Source organism: Chroicocephalus ridibundus, chromosome 9 (assembly GCF_963924245.1).
Source record: "Chroicocephalus ridibundus chromosome 9, bChrRid1.1, whole genome shotgun sequence".
Taxonomy (NCBI): domain Eukaryota; kingdom Metazoa; phylum Chordata; class Aves; order Charadriiformes; family Laridae; genus Chroicocephalus; species Chroicocephalus ridibundus.
In genome coordinates, this window is record NC_086292.1 from 32,892,690 (window position 1) to 32,919,928 (window position 27,239).

The following is a 27,239-nucleotide window of genomic DNA, read 5'->3' on the forward strand; positions in this document are numbered from 1 at the left end:
TCCTTCTGTCATATTTTAAGAAAAATAAGTCTTCTGCAGGGTTCTTGCATTTCATCAAATCACTGTTTAGATGGTAGTTTGTGATCTAAATTGTTTGAATTTAGAAATCCTAAGGCTCCTGATGGAGAAGCAGGATGATTTGATATATTCCTGAAATGTGATTCTGCTATTCTAGGAGACATTCTATTAGCAAAGCTGCTTTTGTCTTTCTAGTCTTTCAAAGACGGGGAGGCATCTTTTCTGCAGAACTAGCCCAGGAATGCCAAGACTAGAAGCCTTGCTGGTTACATGTCAAGATAATTGAACAGACATCTTTGAACCTAATTCCCTTAGTTTGGTGCAACAGAAAACAGAGCAGGCCTCCTTAGGTTCATACTCCCATTTCTTTGTCCTTGTCTGAAGGAGATGGTATTTTGTGTATGACATCTAGCAATACACTCAGAGCAGTAGCTTGATATAGTACTAGGTAATGGAGATTTTGAGTAAACAATACTTACTCCACTTGCCTCATTGTACTTCCCATCTTATTAGCAGAAAGAAGCTTGTAATGCTTTTAGCTAGTAACCAGCAATTTTCCTGACTGACTGCAGTGGAGCTGCCTAGCACTAAGTCAGCTGATGTATTTTGTTCATCATAGCTAAGTCATGCTGTTATCTCATTCACAGTTTATACATTTCATCTGACTCCTTCTAAGGTGGAAGTCAAGATATTAGCAAAAAAACCACCAACAACAACAACAAAAAAGGAGCTTAGATCTGTAAAATTAGCTAATACCCAAAACTGGGGTATGCTTATTACAAACTCTTACCATTTGGTGGGATCAGACTCCCTTACTTGTCTGGGTATGCACTACAAGATATGAGAGTTTCCACCTCTGGAGCTCTGGACTTGAAAGGGATAGCCAAGAGAGCTGGACAGCTAAAGAATGTGAAGACAGCTAAGATGCATTGAGAGAAGTTTCCTGTTCATAAGCCTAACTCCCATAGACTTCAGTGGGAATAGGATCAATCCCCATACTTGTAACAAATTTTCTAATCCTTCACCTTAAACGAGAGCCTTCAAAAGTCATCCTTTGTTCTGACTTTCTAAGCGTTTGGGTGGGGGGGTGTTAGACGTGAGCTTACCCTTTGTCACTGCCATGGTTATAAAATGGGTATAACATCAAGAAAAACAGTGGAAATTCAGGGATGGAAACTGGAGCAACAGAGAACTCTGATTTGTTTCTTCCAGTGGAGGGACACTTAATGATATACCCCTACTACACCAGTATACAACTTCTGGAAAAAACAACACTGATTCAAATTAACTGGTGCCTGATCAGCTCGGAAGGCAACTAGGCTTTGACTATGGGTATTTGGGGTAGTTTTTCCAAAAAGTATGGTGAATCCTTCTTTTCTGATAAGATCAAGCTTTTCAGAAGATGAAGTGTTATTATTTTGTCAGTAAATTTTGTCATGCTTGGGTCATTTGTCACATGCAAGTTCCCTGTTCCAATCTCTACATGTGCCTTTTTTCTCCTCTGAGCTCGAGCATGTTCCCATTTTATGCTGCCTAAGGCAGAAAAGACACATTTTTATGGACTCCATCAACATTATTCAGGCAGCTAAAGGGCTCATAATTAAATTATGCAAAATATCTTTTTTGACTTCCTCTATGCAACCCTCAAGTCTCTCCTAAGTGGGACGAGGAGAACAGGCTGCAGAATGAATCCCATTCTGTATGATGAGACAAACCTAGAATCAAACTCAAAAGCTGAGAAAAGAACTAACTACATGCCTTTTAAAAGCTAACCTTACAGTTTTACAAATCTGCAAAAAGTCTGTTCCCATCATGCTTACACTGCAATTAATTCACCTGAATTAAAAAAAAAAACAAACCAACAAACAACACTGGGTATTTCATTCTGAATTCAATTGCTTTCATTATTACCATATTTATCCAATTTATCACAAGTTTTGGAAGAATGTATTCTATCATGATGTCACAGCTACAGTGCTTTAATACAGTTAACACAGCCTGAAAATTTAGAAAGCTGTGAATAAATTACAAGAGGAACTGAAGATGGCACTTGCTTCTGCAGACCACTTCCTGGGTGGATAATACTTCTGTGTTTAATGCTGATACTAGAGCTTACTTTCTTAATGCACATCAGAAGCATTGCTGTTTATTCTTAAAGACAGTCCTTCGATTAGGACTTTATTGCTAAGATAGATGAATGGAAGATGCTGTGACCAAGGAAATCTTGTAGAAAGACCAAGAAACATGGAGATATTCAAAATATCTACTTGAGGTACTTACAGTAGGTGCTCTGAATTATTTCTTTGGTGCTTCATTTGATTCTCTCCTTGCAAGAAATTCTTCCTGTAGTGATCTGACTTGGGTTTGTTGGACTCAAGAACCCTTAATTAAGAGAAAAAGTTAAATTTTTCAATAAACACTTGATTCTTTTACCAAGGCAGTGTCATCTTGGCCAAATTATTAGACTGAGAAAATGAAGAAATCCCTAAAATGGTAGCCCTGGTGCTTCCCATAAGGGTGCTGGGTGGCACTAGATACAGAAAGGTAACCGACAGTTTAAACTTGGGACATTGAATCATATAAGATTAATATGGAAATGGAAACTAACAACAATGTATAAATTAATTGGCACAATGCTGACATTTTAAAATGTAAGACCTCACCTCCTCAGAAATGCAAAATCTTTCACCTTTGATAAGCATTTTCAAAGCAGCCAGAACATGTTATGAAATGTAAATTTATCTTATTGTGAAGGAGAGAAGTTTGCCTCCTGGGATGGTATAATCCTTAAGTATCTATAAAATGATGTCATCTAGTTTTCATGTTCATTTGCTCTGTCTTGCATATTGTTAAACAACATTGTTAACTGCAAAGTTTATAGCACAGATTCACAAGTGAAAAAGAGTTCTCTCAAGCATTTTAAAGTAATGATACATTTTGAAGCACTTCATGACTTTTCTAGGTGTAATCTAAAGTGATCTTTTAACTGTTAGACTTTCTTAACATAAAAACAGTGAATAGGTACTAAAATCTTCTATAAAATAGATCTTCAATAAAGATTTCTACTGATTTTTAATATTGCATTTTTCAGTTATAAAGATAGGTTTAAACCATGATTTAAAAAAAAAATCTGTAGTAACTAGTAACTGCGGGTACTCTGAATGCATATGTGATGATGCACTGTTAGCATTAAATGGGGGCAACATCCTACCTCTGCGTCTTTGGCTGGCTTATATGGAAAAGATTATTTCCAGAAATTGAAGAGTAGCAGAGAAATGTGTTATTGGACTGATTTTATGCACCTTATTTTTACCTTCCATTCTGGTATGTAATTTTCTATAACCATCTGTCTCTCCAAAATGAGGTGGAGGGTGAACGTTTGTTAGGAACTTAAATTTAAGAAGTTAAATCTATATCCCACTCCCTTTGGGACCCCTGCAGTCTTTGAGAGGTCAGTTGTAGTACAATACTTGCAGTTGCAGTAACTTCAAAAAGAAAACACATACCTGCCCTATCAAGCCTGGAATACTGCTTTTGGTATATTGATTGAGAAAAGTGAAAACTTCCTCATATACATGAGGCTATTTCATCAAGTTAGCAATTTTGAGAATGCCAAATGTTTAAACAACCCATCTACAGATTATATAACTTCTTGTAGTTCCATGTAAAACATACATGCATTACGGTTTATGTCATGTTTGAGTTCTCATTATCTTCAAAAGAGAACCAAAACCAGTCAAGTAATTAGGATATAGTGAGGGACAGATGAGAAAAGCCACCATAGAAAACCATGATAGAAAATAGCCTCTTAGTAGCAAATGGCTATTCTGTAGTTAGTGAATCTTAACAACTAAACAATAAACAAGAATAAAAAAGCCACAAAATGGTGTTTCCATGAAGGGCCTTTGCATGTACATGAAATTTGACTTGGTGCTAAGCAGCTGGTATAGCTACCCCACAGCAAACAAAAGCACACCAAGTTGGACACACAGCAATTATAGTGCGCACTGATATCTAGCTGACTGGAATGCAATATAATTATATTAGGACAGCTTTTCACTTTTGCTATCATGAGAAAGATTACTTTTTACACTCACAAATAGCTACGAATCTCAAATTTGCATACTTAAGAGCAAGTCCTGTTACAATTGGCCTAAGAGTGCTTGATCTCGTATGTTCCTTTACAAAGGATACAAAGTGATCACCATCACCTAGCTGCAGTAGAAAGATCTAGTAGTTTGTAATAAAAGGCCTGAAGAACCAACTATGTTTTATTATTCACTGTTAGAAGTGTTTTTAGAGAAACCCACTTCAGTGAGCTTTTAAATATCACACATCACATCCTCCATTTTTAATCATTATGGGGGGTTTCATGTTTTATCTGCAGAAGGGCATAAAAATAATGATTTGATCTCATAAATCTGTCTGTATGATGGAATGTGACTAAGTCCAGTGCTGCCTCCTGCTGTAATGTTCAAACTTTTGGTGTTTGATTTGATTTTTGTTGCACTGGAGCACCTCAAGCAAGAAAGAAACCTGAGGTCATCAACCAGCAAGATTACATAGCTAACATTCAGGAATGAGCTTGACAGAAAAATGGTATGGAAGACTCACAGAAAACAACATATGCTATGGCCCACCACCGAAGCAGGGTCCCCAGGTGTACAGACCGCCGGTGCAGGATGGCCTTGCCACACGTCACAGCGGGACTGGAGGCCTCCAACAAACATACCTGCCTACTGCTGCTGCTGGAGGGCTCCTGAAGGATAGCCCGACTGAAGGGCTGCTCCAGCCTGGGAGGGGCTCTTTATCAGGGAGTGTAGCAATAGGACGAGGGGTAATAGGTTTAAACTGAAAGAAGGTGGATTTGGATTAGATATGAGGAAGAAATTCTTTACTGTGAGGGTGGTGAGGCACTGGCACAGGTTGCCCAGAGGAACTGTGGTTGCCCCATCCCTGGAGGTGTTCAAGGCCAGGCTGGATGGGGCTTTGAGTGACCTGGTCTGGTGGGAGGTATCCTGCCCAGCGCAGGGGTGTTGGAACTAGATGATCTTTAAGGTCCCTTCCAACCTAAACCATTCTATAATTCTGCGATCCTGCAGTCTGGAGTCACTACAGTGACGTACCCTGACGTCGGCTCTCCTCAGTGTCCAGATCTGGGCAAACTCCTCCATGGGCACGCTGGCGCAGAGCTGGGCCTCCCGCCTTTCAGTGTCTGTGGAAGAGCACATTTGACAGGTGAGTCCCTATCACCAAGCCACCCACTTTTTGTGACATTTTGTGAGAAACTCGGGGGCCTACTGTCACCCCAAAGTCCAAGTGCAACTCATCACAACTCCCACTGATGGTTACGGCTTGAGCAGGAGGCGGGGGGGGGGGGGGGGAAGGGGGGGAGCCCACGGCCACACGTACACACACGGCACCACCGCACCGGCCCTGCGTGAGGCAGCGCGAAGAGTTCTGCCATTACCTCTTCCAACCTGGCTGGGAGCCGGCCGAGCACGACCCTGTCAGCGGAGAGCGACGCCCGCGCTGCGGGGCACGGAGGCTGGCAGGCAGGGCCGCGGGCAACCGAGCGGGGCGGGCGGGAGGGCTGAGGCGATGCTGAGGGGAGGCGGGAGACTGCGGGCCGCCCCGCCGGCCCGGCCCCCCTGAGGCGCCGCGGCGGCCGGGCTGTGCGCCATGCAGGTTCCCGGGCGGCCGGCGCTATTCTCGCACGCAGCTTCCCGGGCCCACCCGCCGCCTCGGTGTGTGGCGCTGAGGCAGGCACACAAAAGAGCGGCTGCGGCTGTCCCCGCGTCCCCGCCGCGGCGCCTCACGGGTGGGGATCGGCCCCGACGCTGCCAGCAGGGGTAAGGAGCGGGGGTCGCGGGACGGGGGACCGGCGGCCGGTGTCGTCGCGGGGAGCGGCGGCTCCGCCGGGGGTGGGTCGGCAGCATCCCCGCGGATCCCCTCAGGGGAGCAGGCGCTGGGGGGACGCCGCGGCCACCCCCGCCCCGCCCGAGCGCGGACGTTGCTCCCCTCGAAATGGGGGCTGGGGGCTGCCCGCCCCGCGAGTAGCTGCCCCCGCCTCATCCCCATCCCCATCCCCTGGCAGCCCAGCTGCCCGCAAGCGGCTGGGGTGACGGGGAGCCCCTGCGGCATGGCGTCGCCGCCGGTGTGGCGGCGGCGGGGGGCTCCGGCACAGGGAGCCCCACATGTCCCCCGCTGGCACCGAACCGCTGTGACGAGGAGGCGGCGGCGGAGGATCCGCGCAGCCACCGCCTCCTGTCAGCCGCGGGGGAGCCGGCAGCGTCCACCCAGAGCCGGCTGCCGTTGGGGACAGCGCTGCCGGCTCGCTTCCACCTCCGGGGAGGGCTGCGAGCCCTGGGGCTAAGCCCGCCGTCGGGACCGCCGCACCCCGGCTGTGCCTCAGCCTCCGCTTTGGGCAGCGCAGCGGAGGCATAATGCCTGTGTTCTGTGGGAGGGCGGGAGGCTCGAGAGCCTTGTTTGTCTTCACAGAGTCAAAAGAAATGCGAGAGGAGCCCGCATGTAATGCAGCACCGCTAGGAGTTTGTATTTGTTTCTGATTTCATGCCTCCGGTGTAGCTAATGGATCAGAGCTCTTCACCCACTCTTTTCCCCTTCCCTTCATCGTGAGGTCTGGAGGGAAAAAGCCGCTCAGTGAAGAATACTTGATTTTTGTTGGGATAAACAGCATGAGACATTATAGCGCGGTCTGTTTTCCCCTTTTTGAGCATTTTTTTGAATAGGTGGTGGGGTTTGTATTGCCATAACAAAAGGCATGGGGGTGGGGGAGAGGAAGGGAATGCTGCGTTTGGAGCTGCGTCTTGGAAAGGCAAAGGCTGGCTTATTTTGCCTCAACTAGCAGTCTGCGCTTTCAGATTTACGTACTTGGCATCCTCAATGTCGTTTTGGTGGTTGTAGCACGCTAGTGAGGGCGTACAAGAAAATAAATTTAAATAAAGACAAAAGATCATACAACATTCATAGTACAGCGATAACGTGCATTGCAGTGATGTTTAAGAGAAGTCTTAAATTACTGTGACCAGTTTGGGTAAAAAAATGCAAGTAGTCTTTCAGTTGTGTTACCTGGTCAAGGCCACCCTATGATCTCCCAGAAGGGGCTGGGAAATCCATTTGCAGTAAAGGTATTTCATGTATTATGCCTGTTACCAAGAATCCCTCATTACTTAACCAGAACTGAAAAACAGAAACAATTGCTATTGTAGTTTTATGTGGTTGTGTGTAATCCATGTAAAGTAATAGTAAAAGGGAGGAATTTTAGTGTGATTCTTTATTGCCAGTTAAGTAAAAATACAGTATGTGCTCGTTACCTGTATGTTGAAAAGCGTAAGACGGAAGTTAAAGCATAAGACTGCAATTTGTCACTGTATAGTCCAGATTCTCCTCCATATGGGACAGACAAGGATGAAAGAGCTTTTCTTTCCATATGTTGTTCTATAGGTACTAAACTACTAAAGGGGGAGCCGCTGTCCTTACTCCACTTCGGGCTCATCGGATTTCAGTCTGCAGACTTGTCCTTGTAAACCTTCGTTGTCAGGCTTCCTAAACCTAAATTCTGTGATAGTTTAGCCCTTATCTGCACTTGGAAATATCTAAAGCTATTTTTAAAAATGCAGTGTTGCCTCTAATCAGCAGCTGCATTATTGCGTCCCTTGATCCTCTGATCGTAAAGGAAAAGTGTTCTTGAAAAGGCCATAGCTGGTCAGCTCTTTTGGTCAAAGTCTTATAATTCTAAGGAAGAATCTTGAAAAGCATTTTTTGTACAGTTGCTTGGTTAATGCCAGTTTAGGTTGGAGGCTGGACATGAATTTAAACAAGAGCTAGGTCTTTAAAAAGTGTCCTTTGCTTAAGGCTGTAAACACGAGGAACCACTTCAAGAAGCATAATTTTACCATCTCTCCAGCTGTTCTGTTAAGAACATTTGCTAGGAAATAATTTGTGAAAATACCATGGTTTAAACCTCTTCTGGTGCTGAAGGTAGAGAAATCTAGCAGGAAGTGATGTGTTCCGGGCTACCGGCTCACAGAGAGAAATATGGAAGATCCTGGTTTTGTCCAGAACAAGATCTTGGTTGTAGCCTTTGAACCCATCAAGTTTTAGGTGCTTCTACAGACTTTCTGTATCCATTTCCCTTGTAATCTGTGTTTAAATAAGCAAGGCAATGCTTTCATGCTTTAAGCCATGGCAAGGATAGAGACTGTGTAGCAGCCCTGCCAAGAAGGCCCCGAGGTCCTGGTGGACAGCAAGCTGCACAGGCACCAGCCGTGTACCCTGGCAACAAAGATAGCCAAGAGCATCCAGGTCTGTATGAACAAGAATGCAGCCAGTGGATCAAGGGAATAAATTATTCCCCTCTACTCGTCATTTAGTAGACCGCATCTATAATACCGTGTCCAGTTTTGGTCCCCTCTGGTACAAGGAAGGTATTAATGAACTGGAGCTCTGCAGAGGCCACCAAAGTGTTTGGAGTTGGAAGCCAGGCTCTGTGAGGAGGGATTGGGGCTTGCTCAGCCTACAAAAGGGGAGGCTTTGGGGAGACCTAACGGCAGCCTTCCAGTACTTACAAGGAGGTCCTCAGGGAAGTGAAGCCAAGCTTATCACAGTGGTATGTGGCAGAAAATGAGAAACAATAGGTAGACGTTGAAGCAAGAGGTCCAGACTGGATATAAACAAAATCTTTTGCCCCACAAGGACAATCATACGTGGGAACAGGTAGTCCAGAGAGGTTGTGTGATCTACATCCTTGGAGATTTTTAAGACCTGACTGGATAATGCCCTGAGCAACCTGAGCAGGCTTCAGTGATGACCTTGGTTTGAGCAGGATGTTGGACAAGAGACCTCTGACATTCTTTCCAACCTGAATTGTTCTATGATCTTATGAACAGTTGTATGTTTGTGCCTATCCATACATGATACAAGAAGCAGACATGTTTCTAGAAGTCAGAATTTTTTAGAAAGAACTAGAGCTTCCATTCTAGGGTTAATCCATGCATCTCAGCAATGATAGAGTATAATATCGGTATGATACATTGGCCTCTATTACCTGTATAATAGTAAGTTACTATTAGTACAGAGTAATACCTTACTATAAGGGAAGAAATATTTTCTTGAAATATTTTTATTTTAATGTAGCTAGAAACAAAACATACTTCTTGCAAGCAAGAACCTTTCTACGTAGTATCTTTTGGCACTCCTGTGAGGCAATTAAAGCCTTGCAACATTACTGCAAGAGACATAGCGGTAGTTCTTATAGCTGGAGAAAATAAAGCACTGATGCAGTCACATGAGCTTCGCAAGTTAAGAGGAGGAGCTGAAAGCAGAATCAGAATTCACTAGTTTTTAGACACTCCACAAAACAGGCAATCGCTGAGTCAAATGCCCATTATAAGTACTTCGGATACTTCCAAATGCTTTTAGTCTACTGGAGAGAGTGTTAAAATGTAAGATTTTTTTTTTTTTTCCTGAGGACCCATTTTGTCTTGAGAGCTGTGTGAAAAACAGCTCAAGAAAGCACCATGTGTTTCTTGAAGTGTTCAGTGCTTTAGGATGGTGCTGCCTACAGGACATGAACATGCAGCACTTAGGCTTTACCATGGCATCCATGAGAAGGGGGCTTTCATTCCAATTCTCAGTTTTGTCTGAACTTAAGTCTCATCTTGGCTAATGATGCTATTTTCCAGAAGAAAGGTCTTATACAACTGGTAAAAACACATGTAGAATGAACTGTGTGTTTCTGATGCTGGTAGGTAAATGCACCGTCGTTTGGGTACGTGACGTTGCTTTCCTTTTTTTGTTGCAGTACCTCCTGTCTTCAATCACCTGCTGCAGCAGAGGAAGGTGACTTGCACTTCAAGAGGAGTAAGTTAGAGCTGAGCAGAGACTGGTACGGAAAACTCTGGGATTAATAGGTACTTCCACCTAAGAAAAAAGGGAGAACTAGAAGCCCTGTAGGTGGGGATGACAAGGAGGAAGTGTCATTGTTCTCAGATGATATGGTTGCATGAAATACTGCTGGAGGTGCATACTCTGAAGTATACTCGTGGATGAAGGGATTATTTTCTTTTGGAATAGAAGTAAATGAAGAGGAAAGGAAAGTTGGCAAAAAGGTATACAAAAAGTCTTGGAATGGAGAATATGTTAGTTATAACCAGAGTGAGGTTTGGAGTCTAGATAAGGATTTTCAAATAGCAGTACTTCTGCAGTGCAGAGATCTGCTGATACCGACCTGGCCTACCAGTGAGAGCTGCAGGGAGGAGTATCTTGGGATAGTTGTCTGTTTTGAACTATTAAGATGAATTTTCCTTCAGAAAATAGCCCTTCTAGTTACAGACTTAGTAGGGAAGATTCAGCCACATAAGAAAAACTTATTATTGTTTTATTACTTAAAAGGCAGGTTGAATATTTCCATTCTATTAATTGAACGAAGTAGTTTTTGAACTTTGTTTTGTACATTGATGTTAGGAATATTTGTGAGCATGTCACCAGCTAGCATTATTTCCAGACTTCTGTCTTACCTTTTACTTTCTGAGAGATCCCCCTCACAGATGCACTTGTCAGCTACAACCTTTGCAGAAATTCCTCAAGTCAAGTGTACCATAATCCCGATAATTTTCAAAGAGTGAAATCTGCTGGTTTTATTCCTAAAAAATTCAGAAGCCTGACCTTGCAAGTTTTTCTTTTATACATCATCTACCTTTGTGTCTTAAGGGTTCAGAGGATCTAATCCTGGAACATTTTAGTGAAATACTTTCACCTGAATACAGTGGTTAGATTTAGCTAAGATTTCGTAATGTGGTCATAGCAGGCAAGTTACTTCTTACTGTCACGAGTATAGCAACATCTTCTTAAACAAACAAACAGCTAACAACCTGAGATAATAGTTTTGTAACACTACCCATGAGTGGTGACACTGTTCTGGTGGGTGTGCAGATCTAGATGCTTAACCACTGTAGTCCAGAATGCCAAGTGATGTTCTCTAACACGGGAACATAGAGCTTTTTGGGTTCATTTTCATTTTCTCCAGCAAGGTATTTTTCTTGCAGTGACTATAGAAGAGTCATCTCTGCTTTCCAGTTGTTCTGCTTTCCAGTTGTTCTGCTTTCCAGTTGTTCTGCTTTCCAGTTGTTCTGCTTTGGATTTGTTGTGAGTGATAGCCAAGTGATTATTTTAGGATGACACTGCAGGGTTCTCCGGGGGATTTAGTGAGATAGTAATTCCAGTAAAAATTGAACAGAAAATTCATATTTTAGCAGATAAACACAGATGGAGAATTCATATTCTCCACATATTCTCGCTTTCATCATACCATTTCACTGTGTTAAGAGCCTGAGTCCATAGGAAGGGCTTCATTCAGTTGAGGTTTTAGGAATGACATTAGAATGATCCCCTGGGATCACTGTGTGGTCTGCTCCTCTGGATAAGCTGCTGAAGAAGGAAGTGGAGGAATAAATGTAGAAGACTTTGCATGCCTTGGGGTTCTAACATTAAACCTTAGTTGCACTACAGACTAGCAACAGAGAACAGTGACAACATCACCTCAGTCCTCCACAAACATGCTTTGCCTATCTTTGGGAGAATCACATGGACAGATCTCTTCAGGGCCTCTGGAAGGGACTCCTTGGGCATCCTGCCATGCAAAAGACCACTGGCCTCATGCAAAGTGACACTGTAGCACCCAGAAATCCTTAAACACAGGGGAGATTAAGTCCTTACAGCATTTCACACTAAGGAGAACACAAAGTGCATCAAAACCCAGGTGGAACCAACTCTTGCTGTCACAAAGCATTTGTGACAGGGCAGGCACTTTTAAAGTGGTTATGGTAATAAAACTTGGAGAAAGTTCATCTTCTACATAAGGGAGAGACTTGTAGACCTGTAAGTGATTACTTACTTTCGGAGTTATAAACTGATTAGAGAAATAAAATTAGCATATTAGAAAGCAAGAGAACATGGGAGGAAGGAAGGAGAGAAGGAGGAGGGGAAACAAGACAACATCTGTATTGTTGGTGGTGATAGTGGTATCTGTATATGAAAATCCCCTGAGGAGGAAGAGGAATTGACAGGAATTTTTGAAGTGTAGGCTGCAGGAGAGTGAATGTTTAGGTAGAAGTAGGAAACCTGGGTGAAACATTAGCTGCAATTACAAAATCAAGCTGATACCTGCCTCAAATTGTATGAAACACAAGACTATGAAGTCATCAGTGTGTTGTCTGCATTAAACCAGGATAAATAACTACCAAGGAACAAAAAATTGAGGCTCTATGTCTTTTGTTTCACCTCAATTATTGCAAAAACATTTAGACAAGTATTTCTAAGCAGCATTTTTTTCCCTCTCTCTACAAGTTATAACACAGAGTGAGAAGCCCAAGTTCCACAAGGACAGCATCTATCTATTCTAAGCACCTATTCTAAGAACCTGCCAGAAGGAGCATTTGGCATTCAGTGTTCAGGTTCAGTGAAATAGCTGATCTTTATGTGAGAGAAGGAATAATAAAGTAAGATTCTCACACAGCCCTCCACATATTTACTGCCTTCACTCACTAGACAGAAACAAATGTACTCGGGTGGACTTTCTGTCATCCGCTCTGCCTTTCAATATCAGAAGATCGTCTACTGTACTTTACTGGTTAGCCTGTCTTTCTAGCGAGTCTCAGAAGTGGTAGTTAACATTGCCTTTTCCTGCCCCAGCAAAATGCTAATACATTCCTGAGTGCCTGGTTACTGAAGCAATTGGAGCAACTGAAGAGAATGAGTGTTGCATAGACCAGATTTTGTTCTGGAATGACACAGGATTTTAATTTATTTTTTTTTCCCTATCACCAAGAGTGCAATGACATCAAGCAATTTTTGTTACTCTCTAGAATCACTGATATCAGCTACCACAAAAATCTGATTTCAGTACAAGGGCAAGTGCACCCTTTTGGTTTAGTCAAATCTTAAAATAGGCCTCAAAATTCATACTTCAAAAGCCAAGAGAGATGCCTTTTCAACACATCAGGGAGAGTGCATGGAGATGGGATTGCTTTTTTCTTGTTCAGAAGCAAGATTGCTTCAGAGCTGCTATACTCTTCAAATCCACACCAAATCTCTCTCCTGGGAATTAAATCTTGTATTAAACACTGTTACTAAGCATATCCTTTTTTTTCCCTACCTTTTAACATTTTCTTCTAATCTGTAGCTTTTCTGTCTGTTAAGAGTGGCCATCCTGACTGCTACCAGGTTTCACAGGGTTGCTGTGCTGCCTTGAGTTTCAAAGACCACTACAACTACTAATGTAGGAATAGTCATAAAGGTAGTTACACAAAGAACACAAATATTTCTACTCCTATTAACTGATCCAGTATCGGAAAGAAGCAAAGACTTGCCTCGGTTCCAAATTCTTACTATGCAGCATAGCATGTTGTTGCCATGCTACCAGAATTGCTTGCCTTGATATTTAAATTTACCCTTAACAGATTTGCATTTAAAAAGAATGAACTGTTAACAGTACATTAAAATATAAAATAATCTGACAAGACATAAGCCTTGTCACCAATTTGTTCATGTATTTTTGACCTCTACATATTTTTATTTTCATTCCTAAATAAACCCCACCATAATAACAAATTTCAGAGATGAATGAACCAATGAAATATGGAAAGGTTCTGTTTGGTAGTGCAATAAAGGTTTATATCAAGGGAGGAATATAAATTATAGTTTCAATACTTAACGAAAATGTACATTTTGCCTACCTCAGTAAGTGCCTCTTGCCATCCGTCATAGTCTCTGATTTATCACTACAAAGGGAAATCAGAGTATAATGATATTTTCTTGTTATTGCTGGGTTATGGTAGAGAAAAGAGTGTTATTTTTATATATATATGTGTGTGTATATATATGATGTCCTTTAGGCACAAAATCTTGTGTTACTAGAAGACAAGTCTTGATTAGAGATAAGGCAGCTTTAAAAAGAAACTTATCCCTGTGATATTCTTAGCCAGTCAATCAGTGTGGCTTTAATTATGTAGAAGTATTTGACATATTACGGCCCAGGAGATAAGAGCTGTCGCATACTGGATGATAGAAAGGGAAGGAATTCCGTTGGTGACTAGAAATTCCATGCTCAGTGCTGCATCAGAGGCATAAAATAAGCAGTGGAAGGGAATACTTCCTAGTAAATGCTGATTTGCATTGCATTTCTGATTCTAATATTATGACAGTTGTTGGTGGCAGAATTCTTTATTCCTGGTAAATGACTGCCTGCTTTCTTGATAGAAGACTTGCCGTGAAAATATCTGTGTGGTATCAGGAGTGTGCCTTTAAGTCAATTGTGTTGGTTTGTTGGTGTTGTGTTTTTTTTAATAATAAAGGGTTTTTCTTTGTGTTTTCAATGGTAGGTGGAAATCTTTCTCTGTTCTTCCCTAAGTAAAAGGTACAGAAGGTGTCTGTTGTGTTACTTGCTGTTTTCAGTACTTGGAAAGAGACTACCTTAGGGTTTTTAGCACATCTATTCCACACCTATCTGCAGTGATAATAAATTATCTCTACAGCATGTGTTTCATGTGATATTTGTCCTGCATTTATTATTCAACTCATACGTATCATAACTGGACCCACCAACTAGCAGATGATCTAATTAGAAATAACAATTTGGGCAAAAAACGGAGTGGTTAAGACTTCAGGGATGAATAACCTCGTGTCAGTTTTATTGCAGTGTAAGATGGAACTGTAATTCTTTTGTACTGTCATGCTAGGTAAGATTTAGCTTTTGAACTTCTTATCACAAAGTGTCAAAGCAAAGGAAATAAATTTGATGGCCCTGTTTTACAGAGAGGGAGTCACTGTAATGAATTGCCCAGAATCATTCACCCTGCTGGATGACTGAACCAGGAGTAAGGTCAAGATCTCCAGAATAGTTGCCCAAAGGTTTATCCACGGTCCAATCTTAACCTGGTTCTTGCGTTGTACAGTAGCATTTAGGAGAATAGCAAACTGTTAGCTGATCTGCTTTCTGTCATACAAACATCTTTCGTACATTTTGTTACAAGAATGATTTACTTCATGAGAAGGTACTTTGTACAAAACATAGTAAAGAATCTTAGTAATCCATGCTTTGCTTCCTAAAGACCGAAATGAAGAAAAACTGAGGGGGGTATTTATTACAGTGCCCTTTGTGACAGGTTTGGGTTTTTTTCCTGTGCATATCTCTATCTTTGCTTTGGATGTTTTAAATCAAAATTTAGTAAACTCTCTGGCTTATTCTTTTGCCAACATTGATTTAACTTAGATTTATGAATGCTATTTAGTATCTGGACACTTATGATATTTCATGGTTTAGTTAAGGCTCCAGCTGTTGGTGTGTGAGAATCGCAGCTTTGAGTTTCTACTCACACAGGCTCCAGGAATGAAGAAGCTATGAATGTGTACTTTAAACATCTGCAGATAATATGATACCTTTAAATAATTTTTGAATTCTTGTGATTGGCAGTGCTATTGCAATTGCAGGCGTAGTGGAAACAAGTTCCTTAATATTAACCAGCATCTGTTTGAATGATATAAGCTTGGGTTATTGGTTCTCTTTCTGATTGTACTTAATGTTTTTATAACCATACATAATAAATCTAAACAAGGCAAATGGTATCCAGAGTTTCTGAACCAGCTGTTTTATTGGTAAATGGTCCATGATGTTACATATTTTCATCTATGTAATGATAATTATGTAGTAACCTACTGTAGTCCAGGTAAATACCATCGCAAGGCTGGGAAACATGAAATCTTTATACTGCTGCTCTAAGTTTCCCACTCTCCCCATGCTCAGGCACAATGAATCTCATCTTTTGACAGGATGAAATCCATATTGCCTTTAAGGCGGTATTTCTCTTATCATCGGATGAGCTTGTGACTCTAGCTGAGGTTGACTCAGGCCAGTCAGTCTGACCTCGGTGCCTGGGAAGGTCATGGAACAGATCCTCCTCAGTGCCATTACACGGCACATGCAGGAGAACAGGGTGATCAGGCCCAGTCAGCATGGGTTTGTGAAGGGCAGGTCATGCCTTTCAAACCTAATATCCTTCTATGATAAGGTGACCCACTTAGTGGATGAGGGAAAAGCTGTGGATGTTATCTACTTGGATTTTTGCAAAGCTTTTGACACTGTTTCCCACAGCATTCTCCTGGAGAAACTGGCTGCTCATGGCCTGGACAGGTGTACTCTTCGCTGGGTAAAAAACTGGCTGGATGGCCGTGCCCAGAGAGTGGTGGTAAATGGAGTTAAATCCAGTTGGTGTCCGGTCACAAGTGGTGTCCCCCAGGGCTCGGTGCTGGGGCCGGTTCTCTTTAATATCTTTATCAATGATCTGCATGAAGGGATTGAATGCACCCTCAGTAAGTTCGCAGATGACACTAAACTGGGCAGGCGTGTTGATCTGCTTGAGGGTAGGTTGGCTCTGCAGAGGGATCTGGACAGGCTGGACCGATGGGCTGAGACCAATGGTATGAGGTTCAACAAGGCCAAATGCCGGGTCCTGCACTTGGGTCACAACAACCCCATGCAACGCTACAGGATTGGGGCAGAGTGGCTCGAAAGCAGCCCGACAGAAAAGGACCTGGGGGTGTTGATCAACAGCTGGCTGAATATGAGCCAGCAGTGTGCCCAGGTGGCCAAGAAGGCCAACAGCATCCTAGCCTGTATCAGGAATAGTGTGGTGAGCCGGACTAGGGAAGTGATCATCCCCCTGTGCTCGGCACTGGTGAGGCCCCACCTCGAGTACTGCGTTCAGTTTTGGGCCCCTCGCTACAAGAGGGACATTGAGGTGTTGGAGCGTGTCCAGAGAAGGGCTACAAAGCTGGTGAGGGGTCTGGAGGACAAACCTTATGAAGAATGACTGAGGGAGCTGGGGTTGTTTAGCCCGGAGAAGAGGAGGCTGAGGGGAGACCTTATCACCCTCTACAACTACCTGAAAGGAGGTTGTAGAGAGATGGGGGCTGACCTCTTCTCCCTGGTGACAAGTGATAGGACGAGGGGAAACGGGTTCAAGTTATGTCAGGGGAGGTTTAGATTAGATATTAGGAAACATTTCTTCACTGAAAGGGTTATTAAACATTGGAATAGGCTGCCCAGGGAGGTGGTGGATTCACCATCCCTGGAGGTGTTTAAAAAAAGGGTAGATGGGGCACTTAGGGACATGGTTTAGAAGTGGCTCTTGTCAGGGTAGGCTAAAGGTTGGACTCGATGATCTTAAAGGTCCCTTCCAACCTCAACAATTCTATGATTCTATGATTCTATGACTCTAGCTGACTGGTTGACAACTTGTAACACGTTGGTCCCACCAACACAATGACTGTCATCTCCTGAGATTGGACTGGTAGAAGTCCTTCCTCCTCCTCTCTTCTTCAGACCATCCTGTAAGGCTCAGCAGCTCTTGCTGAGCTGCATGCCAGGCTCCCTATCACAGAATAGATGCTGAAAACTGAAGAGACCCTCACATATCATAAAGACACGCAATGGGGGAAATTCAAACAGGAATTTTTAAACAGTAAAGCTTGAAGTTTGCCATACATGTGGAACTAAACTAAGCAACATAGTAGCATCCTGAATGAAATGGAGGTCCTCAAAAAAAAATTAAAAATCTTTATTGTAGTGAAGGTTATGAGCCAAGTGTGTAGGGCCCCTTTGTGGTAGCCTTTTACGAAAACAGCAGTAGACTGTCATTGCTCAAAAGACTGACCTATCTAAATAGACTTGATGGTTTGGTATCCTCTATTTACATTTATCTGATAGAGGAAAATAATATTGCAAGAGTATAAAAATGTGGTACAGAACCAATATAATCTCATATTATGGTAGTGACAGGGTGTGAAACACTGGATTTAATCAATAACGCACAGACTGAACGTTTACTGAAAACTTGGAATAATAGGTATGTCTATAATTGTCAGCTAAAATAGCTGAAATGTACTTAACTGGAAAATCTTAATTTGTTTTGCTATTTAGTTGAATTTTGCTCTTAACCTTCTTGCTGGATTAAACTATGAAGATAAAAATAATAACCTCTATAAATGGATTAATTAAATAATTTGCCTATGTAAATACGAATAGCATGTGGGGAAAAAGTTCTTTGCCATGGAGACTACAAAAGGATGGCTTTGCAGTTATTACACTATTTCCATTGTTGGTTTTCTTGACCAATACTGTGTTTGTGTGGGTGTGTTTGGTTTTGCTTTTTGAACAAATTTGTCAAAGTCCATTTCATTCATCTGTCACCTGTAGACTTACTTATAGATTTTTAAGCTCTTTGTGGCAGGAATGTCTGCAGAATACTTAACAGAATGAAATCTTGGTTAATAGACTTTCCACAGCACACATAATTTAGGATTTATTTGCCCCCAGCTGACAGTTGTTACTATAGCAAATAGAAGATGAAGAATTAAATGGAAAGGAAAATATTATGTGATTGTTCAGGGCTTGAATCTGATAGAGAGATATCAAAGGGCACAGAAGTTGATTATAGCCTTGCAATGCTAGGCTACATCTGATGTACAAAGTTGTATCCTGCAGGGAAGCCTTCTAAACGCCTGCCAAAATCCATTGAGAAAGCCCAGGAAAGGTCTGCACAGGGTTAGGTCGTTGTTGTTTTACAGTTGTGGGCAAATTCTGTTATTAAGGCACTATCTTTGCGATTTAAGTGTCTGGAAGCTAACCTTTGATTTGAAGTGGGCGCAACTCAACAGTATTTCAAGATTTCATTTTTGCTACAAACTTCCCCGCAGTACTCTGGTCCCCCAGAATGCCCCGCCAGTCCCAGCCGGACTAGAGAGCTGTACGTCTCTTTGTAACGTGGGAAGTTCTAGTTAACACTAGGAGGCTGCCATGGTGTAGTTATTCAGACTGTGATAATTAAGCTTACAAAGATGAATGATAGAAAAATAGGAATTTTTCCAATTGTTAAGGAATTAGTCTACATTTGATTTTCCAGTTAGCACAACAATTATATAATATGTAGTATTCTTTAAGGATCGTATTCTGCCAGCCATAAGACTTTGTGCCATATATATATATGTAACTGTAGACAAGACATTACTTATTCTAAACCTGATACCAAAATTTATACACATACTGTTCTGAGCATCAGTTGGAGACGAACCAATCTATTTATGAATAAATAATCAAAACACTGAAGAATAAATATTAGCAAGACTCATATTGCCATTTACATTCTTGCCTTAGCAGCTACTTACTGCATGTTTAGTGATGAGAGGTGCAGAGTACTGAAATAGAAAATTCATAGATAAATACAAAATAGACTGACCCACAACACACCAATGTGATGCCTCAGGTAAGATGTTTCAGTGGTCTGTCAACTATTTCATTTTCAAAGGAAAAACATTAATTCTCGAAAGTGTTATCCAAGTGTATAGCTACATTAACTGAGAGCCTAGGAAATGTATTGTTTGTTTAAATGTGTTAAGCAAAACAGAATTATCTTACAACAAATGAAATAAAATGCAGGGGAAATTCTTGTTCTCATACTAGCTTTTATATCTATCTGTCTCTAAAGCTTCATTAATATTCCCCTAGTCCTTTGATGGCCAATATGACACAAGTAAGGTAATAGGCAGATATGGGGCATGAGGCTTCCTGTGTGTAGGTGTCTTCCATGGTGCTGTCAGCTATAACCTTCCCTTGGACTGGGGTACAGCAAGCTTGCACTGCAGGATTAATGCCTTTTATCCAGTAGCTCTATTACAAATGATTTTTAACATGTGATACCATTATTTTACATGTTGCAGTTAGGCCAGCTGTAGTCCAAAACAAATCTCCTGTTCAGGCCAACTGTAGCTCTAATTAACCCTGCTCACACTGCATCTTATTCAACCACAGGGTACACTTACTAATGAGAATAGCTGAAGCTGTATTAACACTTTTCGGAATACCGGGTAACAGTGAGTTTTCAGCCTTCTTACTGTTCTGAGCTGTGTTGTCGCCTACTTATCCTGTCAATTACTAATAGGTAAAGTCTATCTACATGTGTGTGAAGAAAAAGAAAAAAAATCAACCCAAACCCCAGGCTTAAAGTCTCCAAAGAGTTAGGATTTTGATAGAGCCCTAGGACAATCAATGTTCCCATCTCTAGCAGAGCACAGGATGGCAGAGAAGACAAAGATGAGATAGACAGCTGTTGCGTCCTGTACTTTCCTGAAGTAGTTATTGAGCCTGGAGGAATGGCATGCATACAGTCAAAGACTATTCAAGAGGTATAGTCCAAAAAGATACAAACAGCATAGTGTGAACTGCCAAAGGATCACACCAATCAGATCTACAATTTCTGCTCTAATATTTGTGTTCATTTTTATTTTCATAATGACAATATTTCAGTTTTATCATGTACCTGTAGAGGGCAGGATCTAGAGTCTCCAGTTGCTGTCCCTATAATGACTTGGCAAAAGGGAGGTAAAAATTCAGTTCTCATGATGGAGGTCTAAAGGAAAATTAATGCTTCCTCAGACTTTCAGCAGAGGAACTATGCTCAGAAGTGATTAATATATTGGGGTTTCATCTCCCAGCAACAGACTTGTTTGATTTTTCCTTGAATTATAAAGGTTGCATTGTCTTGCTGCAGAAATCACATAAAATCAAGATGCCTTTTTCCAAAAATGGTCAGAGACTTTAGTAAATACTCAATCCCTTCCTCTTACCAGAACCACCCAAGATCAGTACTAGACTAGCACTTTGTTGCCCTACTTTGTCTGAGCAAGCTTAGTTCTTCAGTTTTCAACAACTTCTCCAACTAGACAAGATCCACATGCCTCCCTTCTCCTTTACAAGCCATTAGGATCTGATGGGATAGGACTTGTGCATCAGAGCCTAGGCAGCTAATGATGTCTGACTTCTTGGCTTAAGTGGAGCTTTTTGAGCAACAGGGTTTTAATACCTACAGTTTCAGCACAGAAAAGTCTGTTCAGTCAAGGATTTCACTTGAACTTTGCCTGCGGATTTCTTGAAAAGAATCTCTCCACTTTTACTGAAAAACTTTTTCAAACTAGAGTAGGCAATTGAGATAGCCAAAGTCACATTTTTTCAAAGAATCCTTTAACTGCAGGCTAATTGAATATTTTTTTTCATCCACATTTGTTGTGTGTGTTGAGTTTGAAGACAATGTTCCTTTACATCCCAAAGGACGAAAAATCCTTTTAAAAATTGTGCTTCACCCTTGATGTAATTTTACACCCTCTGTTTTGAACCATTCACGAAGCTATTTCATTATTTTCCAAACAGCAGAGTGGTCTTTTATAGCAGTCACTAGTGTTTGTGGAGCACTTGAGTGATGAGTTGTCTTCCTGAAACCTCAAGACTTTCCTAAAACTGGTACTTGGAGCTGACTCTGTCTCCTTACCAAAGGTTACTGTCAGAATCCATAAAGCACCACCAGTTATCCCTCTGCCCTTCCACTCCACTTCATTGCTCCCCAAAGAGAAACAGTGGCATGTTTTGGAAGTTAGCAGGGACTTCAAAGTACGTATTCACTGAAAGATGAATGTTGTTTGTTCTTTATGTAACATCAGAAAAGAAACAAAGCTTTGAAATCTTCTGTTTAGGCAATAAAGATATTGAGTGAGAAAGGAAAAAAAAATAAGTAAAACATAGCTCCATCCTCTAAAATAAAAGATCGCTGTCTTTGGTGTTGCAATTTCATGGGTAGAAATCTGCATTTGTTTAGCTACTCGAAGCTTTTACATAATTGGCACTTTGCCATCTTTTGTCTGTAAATTGTAGGCAGTTATTGGTGAAATATCTGAGTAACCAAGAAGAGGGTTAACTGCTTTGCATATATATGTAGCTACATACCTGGATCTATGTGAACATAAATACATACATAAATGTATTCTTGCTCTTCAACTAGATAACTGGAAAAAAAGACCCCTAACATAATACATCTGTGGATTCTGGTATAAATATGAAGCAAATAACAGGAAACTGCTTCCTTTAAAACAGAAAGACGGAGATTGATTTGGGAGAAAGATGTGAGTGCACAAATATGGATAAATCACATAAAAATAAATGCAAGTTGTTACACGCAATTACGAATGAAATGGGCGAATTAGGTACCAAATTTTGTGTCAAGTGTTTTTGACTGACCTAGTGATGAGAAGACTTTTTCCAAATGTCATTCTTTGCATTGATAATACAATAGCAGAGACAGTTTAACATCTCAGAAAACTCAGTATGGATCGAGTTTACATCTTCCCTAATGTGATACTACAGTAACATTTGGAAATAGGTCCGAGGCTTTCTCTAAATATTTACCTTACTAATTAACTGTTCCTGATTCTAAGTTATAAGATCCTGGTCCTTCAATGTACAGAGTATCTACAGCTGTCATGGAAGAGATAAACATTTGTTTAAGTGCTGGGTGCTTTTTTTGAAACTGAAAGATCTGTCTGTACAACATAAAAACTAAGCTGCAGAGAACCAGAGTTCAAAGGAACTACAACATCCTAAATGTAAAACTCCACCTACCCTAATTTAGGATAAAAGATGATATCCTCACTTACAACATACTGGTTACTGTGGATCATTCAACTCCATTAAATAATGTGCTGAATGTGCATCGCAGGTCGTAGGACGGTGGGCCATTTTTCTTTATAACTAAATCAAGTCAATTCCACCAAGGTCCTCTGTATCCAACAACCCAATAGAGAAGAGCATTTTGGCCACCCAGTTTTTCATCCTTTGTTTGCTTGAATTATTTTCTATTGCACATAAGGGACAGATATTTTTGTAAGTTCACTGTTAGGTTTCACAGATGTAGGTTTAAGGAGATTATTTATGCTTTAGGATTTAATATCTACCAACATGCTGTTTATTTGCCTGATATCACTAGGGACTAGTTCTTTCATTTGCAATTTATAAATCCTCATCTTCAGACATTCAGGTTTTCAGATAGCTGAATATTTGAAACATCATGCAGTTATTAATATTGTGAATTTTATCTCAAACAAACTAATAGTTTTTATTCAACCAACATTATATATGCTTTATATATGATAGGTACATGGTTGATTTATTATTTTTTTAAATAATTTAAATAGAATAGATAATGTTAACGCGGTGGCTTTTTCAGGAGTTGCCTTGGGAGCTCTCCCTTAGTTTTATGCATGTTTGACGGGGAATGCTGTTTTCTTGTGCCCTCTACTGATAAATTTGGTGATTAACCTTCCAAAAGGGCAATAGCTGAAGCTCACAAGCACATATCCAATTCTTCTTCCTTCTAAAACTCTTGCATCTGGAATGAAGTAGTCAAACTTGTGCCCCAAGCCTTGGCAAAAGTTGTAAACAAAGATGTGACAGAGTCTTACATCAAAGCCTTGTGATACTTAAGATAAGTGACTATAAATGGGTTGCAGTAGCCTATGAGGTCTTACACTCTGTGCAAACAAGCTATTCATGTTCCTGTAGGGGCAGGTCCATACAATACGCTGCGATATATAAGTACTTCATTCCCTGTAGTGGTCTAGATGTAAGCTGTCAACGGATGAGACTCTGCCACTTCCTTTCTAAGCCATATTCTTCAGTTGCACAGGTCTGGCAGTTAGTGCTGGTAGCTGCTTTCTCCTGCCCCCATTCGTTGCTAGGCTTCACGTCGGCTCAGCTATTTCCTATCAGATTGTACCAGAGACAGAACTGTCAGGTCCAGAGAGAACAGGAGCTCTCTGAGACTTGCCACACAGTAAGTGATAACCTTCTCATAAAGCAGGATGCTTAAAACATTAAAATGCAAGAACAGAAGGTGAAATCAAAATGTGAGTCTTGCTTGAAATGTATGTTAGCTAAATCTTTATGCTGCTTTCAAAGTACATTGCCTATTCTTTTATAATTAAAGCTTGAAATTATTTTAGGTATGCTGCAGTGATTGATTTCGGAATGAGAAGGAATTTTAAAAATTCCCATGAGAGAAAACTTCATAATAATTAATAATATTGTTAGAAATTTGAAAATAACCCTGTTTCTTTCTCAGTGGTTTTCACCTTATTCTTGGCAAGCATTTTCCTATACTGTTTTTCTTGTGCTATGGGAGCCATTCTGGATTGCTGATAAGCTCAAAACTCAAGCAGTTTGCAGTCAAATGAGCAGATGCCTTGATTTGATCATTCTGGGCGGGGATGCTGCGAGCAGTCCTGCATTTTATAGAGAGGCTGCAGTCCTCCGCTATGGTCTTAGGAAGAACTCATGCTGTATTCATTTTTCTTTGGACTATGAAAAACTGATAGAGGACAGAATTTCCCCTTTCAAGTTTTATTATGTTTTCAGTGCTACTAAATAAGAAATGTGTATTCTGTTATACTGTAATTTTGCAATATAATACATCTTAAGCATGTTTTGGTACTGCGAAGTACCACAAGGTTATTAATATTTCATGGAACGTCCTTCCCCTAGTATTAAAAAATAATACTTTCTCTGTCTTATGTGACATTCAAAGGCTAGAAAAACGCTGAGAAACCAGAAAGAAGACTATGAAGAGGCAAATAGTTGCGTATCATTTCTGCACCTGTGCAAAGGTCATTTTCATGCACTAGAAAGCTGAAAGATGCTGCAAGATGAAGCCTGCAGTATATAAGGAATTATGAAACAGGAAAGGCTGGAGGCAGAACATCTGGATCCATCTACTCTCGTCACACATGTAGTGGGAAGCTTCAGTAGGTACTGCAGAGCAACTAGGGGGAAAAAAATAACTTCCCTTCTAGAACTGGCAAATTTCCCCGTTACGCAACACACATACAGTGCTATACTCAGGGAACATAATTTGACCTTGAAAAAGTCGAAGTGTTTGTCACAAACCTCCAGAAAATACTAACTCTTTGCATGGGAAGGTACTTGATTTTGTGCATTTAAAAGAGGAATTCATTCTTCCATGGGATATCTGAATTTAAATTCTTGCCTATCTCAATGCTTAATAAACTTGCTGATACAGGTATCTCCAGTTTTAATATAGTTCCAGCTGATCCTGACTATGTTATGTTTCATAGGTCTACTAAAGATTTGAATGAGATCCGTTCATAAGGCATCTTGTACTACATACAGAAGTACCCCATGGGCATTGTATAAATTAATATTCCATCCATGAATGTAGCTAGTAGTTAATTTATCATTTGGCAGTGAGAAACAAGAGACTAGATTACTGATTAATTATAATCAAGCTGAACAGAATGCTCACGTGTATGCTGAAGCAGAGTATTAATATACTTGTGACGGCCTTTTGCAATCTGCAGTCTATTTTAGTAGTGTTAAATCTAGCAGTTTAAGAAGCAAATAAGAACACTGGTAAATAGTACCAGCATTTTTAGTTTAGCTAATTAAAATTTTATGACTGGCATAGAGGATTTGAGTTTATGGCATCTTCAAGTTTGGCGTGGGGAAATAAAACAATTCTCAAGAGTTGACTTTTGCTATAACCTGTCATATCTTATTACGCTGTTTCCAACTCTCTGATTTAAAACAAAACAAACTTATAATTTATTCTTCACTAGAAAGGAGAGGAAATAGAGCCCAGTAACTGCAGCCAGCAAGTACGTCTGAAATAATACCATGATTGCTGTCAGTGACTGACTGGAGCAATTGTGTCCAATGATCATCCTAAGAATAATTAGGTCTTGCCACCTGGGAAGAAGCTTCAGAAAAATACCATAAGGAAATATTTGTGAATTACAATGATCACCTGATATTTAGTTATCAAATGAAATCTAGATTAAACACAAGAGTATGGCCTCTTAAGCATACATAGGCAAAAAATGCACAAACAAATCTCTTCTGTTTGTGTGTGTGCAAGGAAAAGAGATGCTCTTGAGCCTCTTCACCCAGGCTTCAAACATCTCTGCCCCAGGTATATCTCCAGTTATGTTTGTGAAAACATGGCTGCTGTGCATTAAAACTCGTTTCAGGTTTTATTTTAAAACAGTCATAATTTAAAACCAAAAAATACTAGGCTTTTCAGTCTTGCTAATGAATTCATGTGCAATGTCACAGGGCCGTATATAGCCTGATGTGAAATATGTCATCCTTAATTGATGTCTGTGGCAAAGACATACAGTTGTGTTAAGGACAATGCTGGTTAGGGTTGGCTGTTAGCTTTGGGATGAGGCATGGGCAGGGCCAGTAGTTAATTCTAAAAACCTCCGTCTGTCAGATGTGGTGGATCTGAATAGAGATCAGGGCAGAAAAAACTGACAGCTTTTCACCGAGTCCGGTAATACAGTTTCACTGCCATCACCTTTAGTCAAGACTATTTTTAGAGTCTTCTACCCGTGGAGAAATGCTATCAAGAATAGTGATAAAAAGCAATATATGAAATGATTTAGGAATTCGGTGATTTAGGAGTACTAAACAGAAACCCTATCCAGGAGAGCAGTGCTTGAGAAAGGAAGAGGCTCTCGGCCTGCCCAAGTAATCTGAGAAGGGATAAAATGCCATAGTGAGTGTTGATTTACAAAGCACTGTGCAAATTGGACTTCTCTTTTGTCATTGTTCCACCAGTTACTGTGTTGATCAGTTGATTCAGACCAGCTAATGCTACAGCATTTAATTAAAGAAACACCTTTACATTTAAATGGAAAGAGTCCTTTAATTCTTTTCAGAGAGACAAGAGGAGGGCTGTGGAATCTCCCACATGATTTTGCATCTCCCTTTACCGTAAATAAATAGCTCATATATCCTTGGAATGGGAACATTTTGATTATCCTTAGTGTTTGAAAGTGGACAAGAGCTACCATCTTTTGCTTCCCACTCTTCTGACTAGCTTTCGTTTGCTGTATTTTCATTTAGAAGATACTGCTAATTATGGATTTCCCCAATGTACACTTTGATCTTATAGCAAGATAGGACTTAGGTGCCTGCAGAGTCTGCTTCTGTTTTGGAATATATCTTTTTTCACTTGGTTTACACATTGGTACTTGGTACTGCTGGTTTTTGATAGTGTATTTATCTTCTTGTGTCCTGTAGTTTTTTGGTTAGTCATCCTTGCTTCCTAATTCCACGAAAAACAAACATTCATTCCTTAACTGATCTGTTGCAAACATGATTTAAAGATACATAGCTATCTGTTTTGCTTGTTCCTGATATGCTGCTTTGTACATATGCTCCATTTATGTCTCTCTTCAATCAGTTGCTCTAAGCCTGCTTCCTTACCAACACCCAGACCTCAGTGCTCCATACAGATGTAAAA

General features: G+C 40.8%; 1 protein-coding gene and 1 long non-coding RNA gene across 6 annotated transcripts in view; one reads left to right on the forward strand and one right to left on the reverse strand.

Annotated features, from left to right (window-relative positions):
- Positions 1-1,506: 1,506 nt before the first annotated feature.
- LOC134521079 (uncharacterized) lies at positions 1,507-5,587 on the reverse strand. The gene is made up of 3 exons (XR_010072613.1): positions 5,489-5,587; positions 5,145-5,233; positions 1,507-2,400 (listed from the first exon to the last, which is right to left on the reverse strand). It is a non-coding gene; the product is annotated as an uncharacterized LOC134521079 (long non-coding RNA).
- Positions 5,588-5,728: 141 nt separating this feature from the next.
- APBA2 (amyloid beta precursor protein binding family A member 2) overlaps positions 5,729-27,239 on the forward strand; it is a 107,973-nt gene continuing 86,462 nt past the window's right edge. For 2 of the 5 annotated variants that reach the window (XM_063347158.1, XM_063347162.1), the window contains exons 1-2: positions 5,729-5,870; positions 9,845-9,928. The gene's annotated coding sequence lies outside the window, so the exon portion shown is untranslated. Of the gene's footprint in view, positions 5,871-9,844; positions 9,954-27,239 lie in introns of all 5 variants that reach the window. The other 3 variants (XM_063347159.1, XM_063347160.1, XM_063347161.1) reach the window with 3 other exon arrangements.